Source organism: Pongo pygmaeus, chromosome 3 (genome assembly GCF_028885625.2).
Source record: "Pongo pygmaeus isolate AG05252 chromosome 3, NHGRI_mPonPyg2-v2.0_pri, whole genome shotgun sequence".
Lineage (NCBI taxonomy): Eukaryota > Metazoa > Chordata > Mammalia > Primates > Hominidae > Pongo > Pongo pygmaeus.
This window is the reverse complement of record NC_072376.2, coordinates 74,995,274-75,003,528: the sequence shown is the minus strand read 5'-3', so window position 1 is coordinate 75,003,528 and position 8,255 is coordinate 74,995,274.

The following is an 8,255-nucleotide window of genomic DNA, read 5'->3' as shown; positions in this document are numbered from 1 at the left end:
AAAGCAGTTTCACAGAACTCTTCTGTTTAGTTTTTATGGGAAGATATTCCCGTTTCCAACGAAGGCCTGAAAGGGCTCCAAATATCCACTTGCAGATTCTGCAAAAACACAGGTTCAAAACTGCTCTATCAAAAGGAAGGCTTATCTCTCTGAGTTGAATGCACACATCATAAAGGGGTTTCTGAGAATGCTTCTGCCTTGTTTATATATGAAGATATTTCTTTTTCCACCATAGGCCTCAAAGCGCTCCAAATGAACACTTGCAGATTCTACAAAAAGACTGTTTCATAACTGCTCTAGCAAAGGAAAGGTTCACCTCTATGAGTTGAACACACACATCACAAAGCAGTTTGTGAGAATGCTTCGGTTTAGTTTTTATGGGAAGATATTCCCGATTCTAACAAAGGGCTGAAAGAGCTCCATATATCCACTTGCAGATTCTGCAAAAAGACTCTTTCCAAACTGCTCCATGAAAAAGAAAGTTCAACTCTGTGAGTTGAATGCACACATCATAAAGAAGTTTCAAAGAATGCTTCTGTCTAGGTTTTATGTGAAGATATTTCTTTTTCCACCATAGGCCTCAAAGCGCTCCAAATGAACACTTGCAGATTCTACAAAAAGAGTGTTTCATAACTGCTCTAGCAAAGGAAAGGTTCACCTCTGTGAGTTGAACACACACATCACAAAGCAGTTTGTGAGAATGCTTCTGTCCAGTTTTAATGGGAAGATATTCCCGCTTCTAACAAAGGCCTGAAAGAGCTCCAAATATCCACTTGCAGATGCTGCAAAAAGACTCTTTCCAAACTGCTCCATGAAAAGGAAAGTTCAACTCTGTGAGTTGAATGCACACATCATAAAGAAGTTTCAAAGAATGCTTCTGTCTAGGTATTATGTGACGATATTTCGTTTTCCACCATAGGCCTCAAAGCGCTCCAAATGAACACATGTAGATTCTACAAAAAGAGTGTTTCAAAGCTGCTCTTTCAAAAGAAGTGTTCAACTCTGTGAGTTGGATTCATACTTCACAAAGCAGTTTCACAGAACGTTTCTGTTTCGTTTTTATCGGAAGATATTCCCGTTTGCAACGAAGGCCTGAAAGGGCTCTAAGTATCCACTTGAAGATTCTGCCAAAACACAGTTTCAAAACTGCTCTATCAAAAGGAAGGCTTATCTCTCCGAGTTGAATGCACACATCATAAAGAGGTTTCTGAGAATGCTTCTGCCTGGTTTATATGTGAAGATATTTCCTTTTCCACCATAGGCCTCAAAGCGCTCCAAACGAACACTTGCAGATTCTACAAAAAGAGTGTTTCAAAACTGCTCTTTCAAAGGAAGTGTTCAACTCTGTGAGTTGGATTCATACTACACAAAGCAGTTTCACAGAACTCTTCTGTTTAGTTTTTATGGGAAGATATTCCCGTTTCCAACGAAGGCCTGAAAGGGCTCCAAATATCCACTTGCAGATTCTGCAAAAACACAGTTTCAAAACTGCTCTATCAAAAGAAAGGCTTATCTCTCTGAGTTGAATGCACACATCATAAAGGGGTTTCTGAGAATGCTTCTGCCTTGTTTATATATGAAGATATTTCTTTTTCCACCATAGGCCTCAAATCGCTCCAAATGAACACTTGCAGATTCTACAAAAAGAGTGTTTCATAACTGCTCTAGCAAAGGAAAGGTTCATCTCTGTGAGTTGAACACTCACATCTCAAAGCAGTTTGTGAGAATGCTTCTGTCCAGTTTTTATGGGAAGATATTCCCGCTTCTAACAAAGGCCTGAAAGAGCTCCAAATATCCACTTGCAGATGCTGCAAAAAGACTCTTTCCAAACTGCTCCATGAAAAAGAAGGTTCAACTCTGTGAGTTGAATGCACACATCATAAAGAAGTTTCAAAGAATGCTTCTGTCTAGGTTTTATGTGAAGATATTTCTTTTTCCACCATAGGCCTCAAAGCGCTCCAAATGAACACTTGCAGATTCTACAAAAAGAGTGTTTCATAACTGCTCTAGCAAAGGAAAGGTTCACCTCTGTGAGTTGAACACACACATCACAAAGCAGTTTGTGAGAATGCTTCTGTCCAGTTTTAATGGGAAGATATTCCCGCTTCTAACAAAGGCCTGAAAGAGCTCCAAATATCCACTTGCAGATGCTGCAAAAAGACTCTTTCCAAACTGCTCCATGAAAAGGAAAGTTCAACTCTGTGAGTTGAATGCACACATCATAAAGAAGTTTCAAAGAATGCTTCTGTCTAGGTATTATGTGACGATATTTCCTTTTCCACCATAGGCCTCAAAGCGCTCCAAATGAACACATGTAGATTCTACAAAAAGAGTGTTTCAAAGCTGCTCTTTCAAAAGAAGTGTTCAACTCTGTGAGTTGGATTCATACTTCACAAAGCAGTTTCACAGAACGTTTCTGTTTCGTTTTTATGGGAAGATATTCCCGTTTGCAACGAAGGCCTGAAAGGGCTCTAAGTATCCACTTGCAGATTCTGCCAAAACACACTTTCAAAACTGCTCTATCAAAAGGAAGGCTTATCCCTCCGAGTTGAATGCACTCATCATAAAGAGGTTTCTGAGAATGCTTCTGCCTGGTTTATATGTGAAGATATTTCCTTTTCCACCATAGGCCTCAAAGCGCTCCAAACGAACACTTGCAGATTCTACAAAAAGAGTGTTTCAAAGCTGCTCTTTCAAAAGAAGTGTTCAACTCTGTGAGTTGGATTCATACTTCACAAAGGAGTTTCACAGAACGCTTCTGTTTAGTTTTTATGGGAAGATATTCCCGTTTCCAACGAAGGCCTGAAAGGGCTCCAAATATCCACTTGCAGATTCTGCAAAAACACAGTTGCAAAACTGCTCTATCAAAAGGAAGGCTTATCTCTCTGAGTTGAATGCACACATCATAAAGAGCTTTCTGAGAATGCTTCTGCCTTGTTTATATACGAAGATATTTCTTTTTCCACCATAGGCCTCAAATCGCTCCAAATGAACACTTGCAGATTCTACAAAAAGAGTGTTTCATAACTGCTCTAGCAAAGGAAAGGTTCACCTCTGTGAGTTGAACACACACATCACAAAGCAGTTTGTGAGAATGCTTCTGTCCAGTTTTTATGGGAAGATATTCCCGCTTCTAACAAAGGCCTGAAAGAGCTCCAAATATCCACTTGCAGATGCTGCAAAAAGACTCTTTAGAAACTGCTCTATGAAAAGGAAAGTTCAACTCTGTGAGTTGAATGCACACATCATAAAGAAGTTTCAAAGAATGCTTCTGTCTAGGTATTATGTGACGATATTTCCTTTTCCACCATAGGCCTCAAAGCACTCCAAATGAACACATGTAGATTCTACAAAAAGAGTGTTTCAAAGCTGCTCTTTCAAAAGAAGTGTTCAACTCTGTGAGTTGGATTCATACTTCACAAAGCAGTTTCACAGAACGTTTCTGTTTCGTTTTTATGGGAAGATATTTCCGTTTGCAACGAAGGCCTGAAAGGGCTCTAAGTAACCACTTGCAGATTCTGCCAAAACACAGTTTCAAAACTGCTCTATCAAAACGAAGGCTTATCTCTCCGAGTTGAATGCACACATCATAAAGAGGTTTCTGAGAATGCTTCTGCCTGGTTTATATGTGAAGATATTTCCTTTTCCACCATAGGCCTCAAAGCGCTCCAAACGAACACTTGCAGATTCTACAAAAAGAGTGGTTCAAAACTGCTCTTTCAAAGGAAGTGTTCAACTCTGTGAGTTGGATTCATACTTCACAAAGGAGTTTCACAGAACGCTTCTGTTTAGTTTTTATGGGAAGATATTCCCGTTTCCAACGAAGGCCTGAAAGGGCTCCAAATATCCACTTGCAGATTCTGCAAAAACACAGTTGCAAAACTGCTCTATCAAAAGGAAGGCTTATCTCTCTGAGTTGAATGCACACATCATAAAGAGCTTTCTGAGAATGCTTCTGCATTGTTTATATATAAAGATATTTCTTTTTCCACCATAGGCCTCAAATCGCTCCAAATGAACACTTGCAGATTCTACAAAAAGAGTGTTTCATAACTGCTCTAGCAAAGGAAAGGTTCACCTCTGTGAGTTGAACACACACATCACAAAGCAGTTTGTGAGAATGCTTCTGTCCAGTTTTTATGGCAAGATATTCCCGCTTCTAACAAAGGCCTGAAAGAGCTCCAAATATCCACTTGCAGATGCTGCAAAAAGACTCTTTCCAAACTGCTCCATGAAAAGGAAAGTTCAACTCTGTGAGTTGAATGCACACATCATAAAGAAGTTTCAAAGAATGCTTCTGTCTAGGTATTATGTGACGATATTTCCTTTTCCACCATAGGCCTCAAAGTGCTCCAAATGAACAAATGTAGATTCTACAAAAAGAGTGTTTCAAAGCTGCTCTTTCAAAAGAAGTGTTCAACTCTGTGAGTTGGATTCATACTTCACAAAGCAGTTTCACACAACGCTTCTGTTTAGTTTTTATGGGAAGATATTCCCGTTTCCAACGAAGGCCTGAAAGGGCTCCAAATATCCACTTGCAGATTCTGCAAAAACACAGTTGCAAAACTGCTCTATCAAAAGGAAGGCTTATCTCTCCGAGTTGAATGCACACATCATAAAGAGGTTTCTGAGAATGCTTCTGCCTGGTTTATATGTGAAGATATTTCCTTTTCCACCATAGGCCTCAAAGCGCTCCAAACGAACACTTGCAGATTCTACAAAAAGAGTGTTTCAAAGCTGCTCTTTCAAAAGAAGTGTTCAACTCTGTGAGTTGGATTCATACTTCACAAAGGAGTTTCACAGAACGCTTCTGTTTAGTTTTTATGGGAAGATATTCCCGTTTCCAACGAAGGCCTGAAAGGGCTCCAAATATCCACTTGCAGATTCTGCAAAAACACAGTTTCAAAACTGCTCTATCAAAAGGAAGGCTTATCTCTCTGAGTTGAATGCACACATCATAAAGAGCTTTCTGAGAATGCTTCTGCCTTGTTTATATATGAAGATATTTCTTTTTCCACCATAGGCCTCAAATCGCTCCAAATGAACACTTGCAGATTCTACAAAAAGAGTGTTTCATAACTGCTCTAGCAAAGGAAAGGTTCACCTCTGTGAGTTGAACACACACATCACAAAGCAGTTTGTGAGAATGCTTCTGTCCAGTTTTTATGGGAAGATATTCCCGCTTCTAACAAAGGCCTGAAAGAGCTCCAAATATCCACTTGCAGATGCTGCAAAAAGACTCTTTCCAAACTGCTCCATGAAAAGGAAAGTTCAACTCTGTGAGTTGAATGCACACATCATAAAGAAGTTTCAAAGAATGCTTCTGTCTAGGTATTATGTGACGATATTTCCTTTTCCACCATAGGCCTCAAAGCGCTCCAAATGAACACATGTAGATTCTACAAAAAGAGTGTTTCAAAGCTGCTCTTTCAAAAGAAGTGTTCAACTCTGTGAGTTGGATTCATACTTCACAAAGCAGTTTCACAGAACGTTTCTGTTTCGTTTTTATGGGAAGATATTCCCGTTTGCAACGAAGGCCTGAAAGGGCTCTAAGTATCCACTTGCAGATTCTGCCAAAACACACTTTCAAAACTGCTCTATCAAAAGGAAGGCTTATCTCTCCGAGTTGAATGCACACATCATAAAGAGGTTTCTGAGAATGCTTCTGCCTGGTTTATATGTGAAGATATTTCCTTTTCCACCATAGGCCTCAAAGCGCTCCAAACGAACACTTGCAGATTCTACAAAAAGAGTGTTTCAAAACTGCTCTTTCAAAGGAAGTGTTCAACTCTGTGAGTTGGATTCATACTACACAAAGCAGTTTCACAGAACTCTTCTGTTTAGTTTTTATGGGAAGATATTCCCGTTTCCAACGAAGGCCTGAAAGGGCTCCAAATATCCACTTGCAGATTCTGCATAAATACAGTTTCAAAACTGCTCTATCAAAAGGAAGGCTTATCTCTCTGAGTTGAATGCACACATCATAAAGAGCTTTCTGAGAATGCTTCTGCCTTGTTTATATATGAAGATATTTCTTTTTCCACCATAGGCCTCAAATCGTTCCAAATGAACACTTGCAGATTCTACAAAAAGAGTGTTTCATAACTGCTCTAGCAAAGGAAAGGTTCACCTCTGTGAGTTGAACACACACATCTCAAAGCAGTTTGTGAGAATGCTTCTGTCCAGTTTTTATGGGAAGATATTCCCGCTTCTAGCAAAGGCCTGAAAGAGCTCCAAATATCCACTTGCAGATGCTGCAAAAAGACTCTTTCCAAACTGCTCCATGAAAAAGAAGGTTCAACTCTGTGAGTTGAATGGACACATCATAAAGAAGTTTCAAAGAATGCTTCTGTCTAGGTTTTATGTGAAGATATTTCTTTTTCAACCATAGGCCTCAAATCGCTCCAAATGAACACTTGCAGATTCTACAAAAAGAGTGTTTCATAACTGCTCTAGCAAAGGAAAGGTTCACCTCTGTGAGTTGAACACACACATCACAAAGCAGTTTGTGAGAATGCTTCTGTCCAGTTTTTATGGGAAGATATTCCCGCTTCTAACAAAGGCCTGAAAGAGCTCCAAATATCCACTTGCAGATGCTGCAAAAAGACTCTTTCCAAACTGCTCCATGAAAAGGAAAGTTCAACTCTGTGAGTTGAATGCACACATCATAAAGAAGTTTCAAAGAATGCTTCTGTCTAGGTATTATGTGACGATATTTCCTTTTCCACCATAGGCCTCAAAGTGCTCCAAATGAACACATGTAGATTCTACAAAAAGAGTGTTTCAAAGCTGCTCTTTCAAAAGAAGTGTTCAACTGTGTGAGTTGGATTCATACTTCACAAAGCAGTTTCACAGAACGTTTCTGTTTCCTTTTTATGGGAAGATATTCCCGTTTGCAACGAAGGCCTGAAAGGGCTCTAAGTATCCACTTGCAGATTCTGCCAAAACACAGTTTCAAAACTGCTCTATCAAAAGGAAGGCTTATCTCTCCGAGTTGAATGCACACATCATAAAGAGGTTTCGGAGAATGCTTCTGCCTGGTTTATATGTGAAGATATTTCCTTTTCCACCATAGGCCTCAAAGCGCTCCAAACGAACACTTGCAGATTCTACAAAAAGAGTGTTTCAAAGCTGCTCTTTCAAAAGAAGTGTTCAACTCTGTGAGTTGGATTCATACTTCACAAAGGAGTTTCACAGAACGCTTCTGTTTAGTTTTTATGGGAAGATATTCCCGTTTCCAACGAAGGCCTGAAAGGGCTCCAAATATCCACTTGCAGATTCTGCAAAAACACAGTTGCAAAACTGCTCTATCAAAAGGAAGGCTTATCTCTCTGAGTTGAATGCACACATCATAAAGAGCTTTCTGAGAATGCTTCTGCCTTGTTTATATATGAAGATATTTCTTTTTCCACCATAGGCCTCAAATCGCTCCAAATGAACACTTGCAGATTCTACAAAAAGAGTGTTTCATAACTGCTCTAGCAAAGGAAAGGTTCACCTCTGTGAGTTGAACACACACATCACAAAGCAGTTTGTGAGAATGCTTCTGTCCAGTTTTTATGGGAAGATATTCCCGCTTCTAACAAAGGCCTGAAAGAGCTCCAAATATCCACTTGCAGATGCTGCAAAAAGACTCTTTCCAAACTGCTCCATGAAAAGGAAAGTTCAACTCTGTGAGTTGAATGCACACATCATAAAGAAGTTTCAAAGAATGCTTCTGTCTAGGTATTATGTGACGATATTTCCTTTTCCACCATAGGCCTCAAAGCGCTCCAAATGAACACATGTAGATTCTACAAAAAGAGTGTTTCAAAGCTGCTCTTTCAAAAGAAGTGTTCAACTCTGTGAGTTGGATTCATACTTCACAAAGCAGTTTCACAGAACGTTTCTGTTTCGTTTTTATGGGAAGATATTCCCGTTTGCAACGAAGGCCTGAAAGGGCTCTAAGTAACCACTTGCAGATTCTGCCAAAACACAGTTTCAAAACTGCTCTATCAAAACGAAGGCTTATCTCTCCGAGTTGAATGCACACATCATAAAGAGGTTTCTGAGAATGCTTCTGCCTGGTTTATATGTGAAGATATTTCCTTTTCCACCATAGGCCTCAAAGCGCTCCAAACGAACACTTGCAGATTCTACAAAAAGAGTGGTTCAAAGCTGCTCTTTCAAAGGAAGTGTTCAACTCTGTGAGTTGGATTCATACTTCACAAAGGAGTTTCACAGAACGCTTCTGTTTAGTTTTTATGGGAAGATAT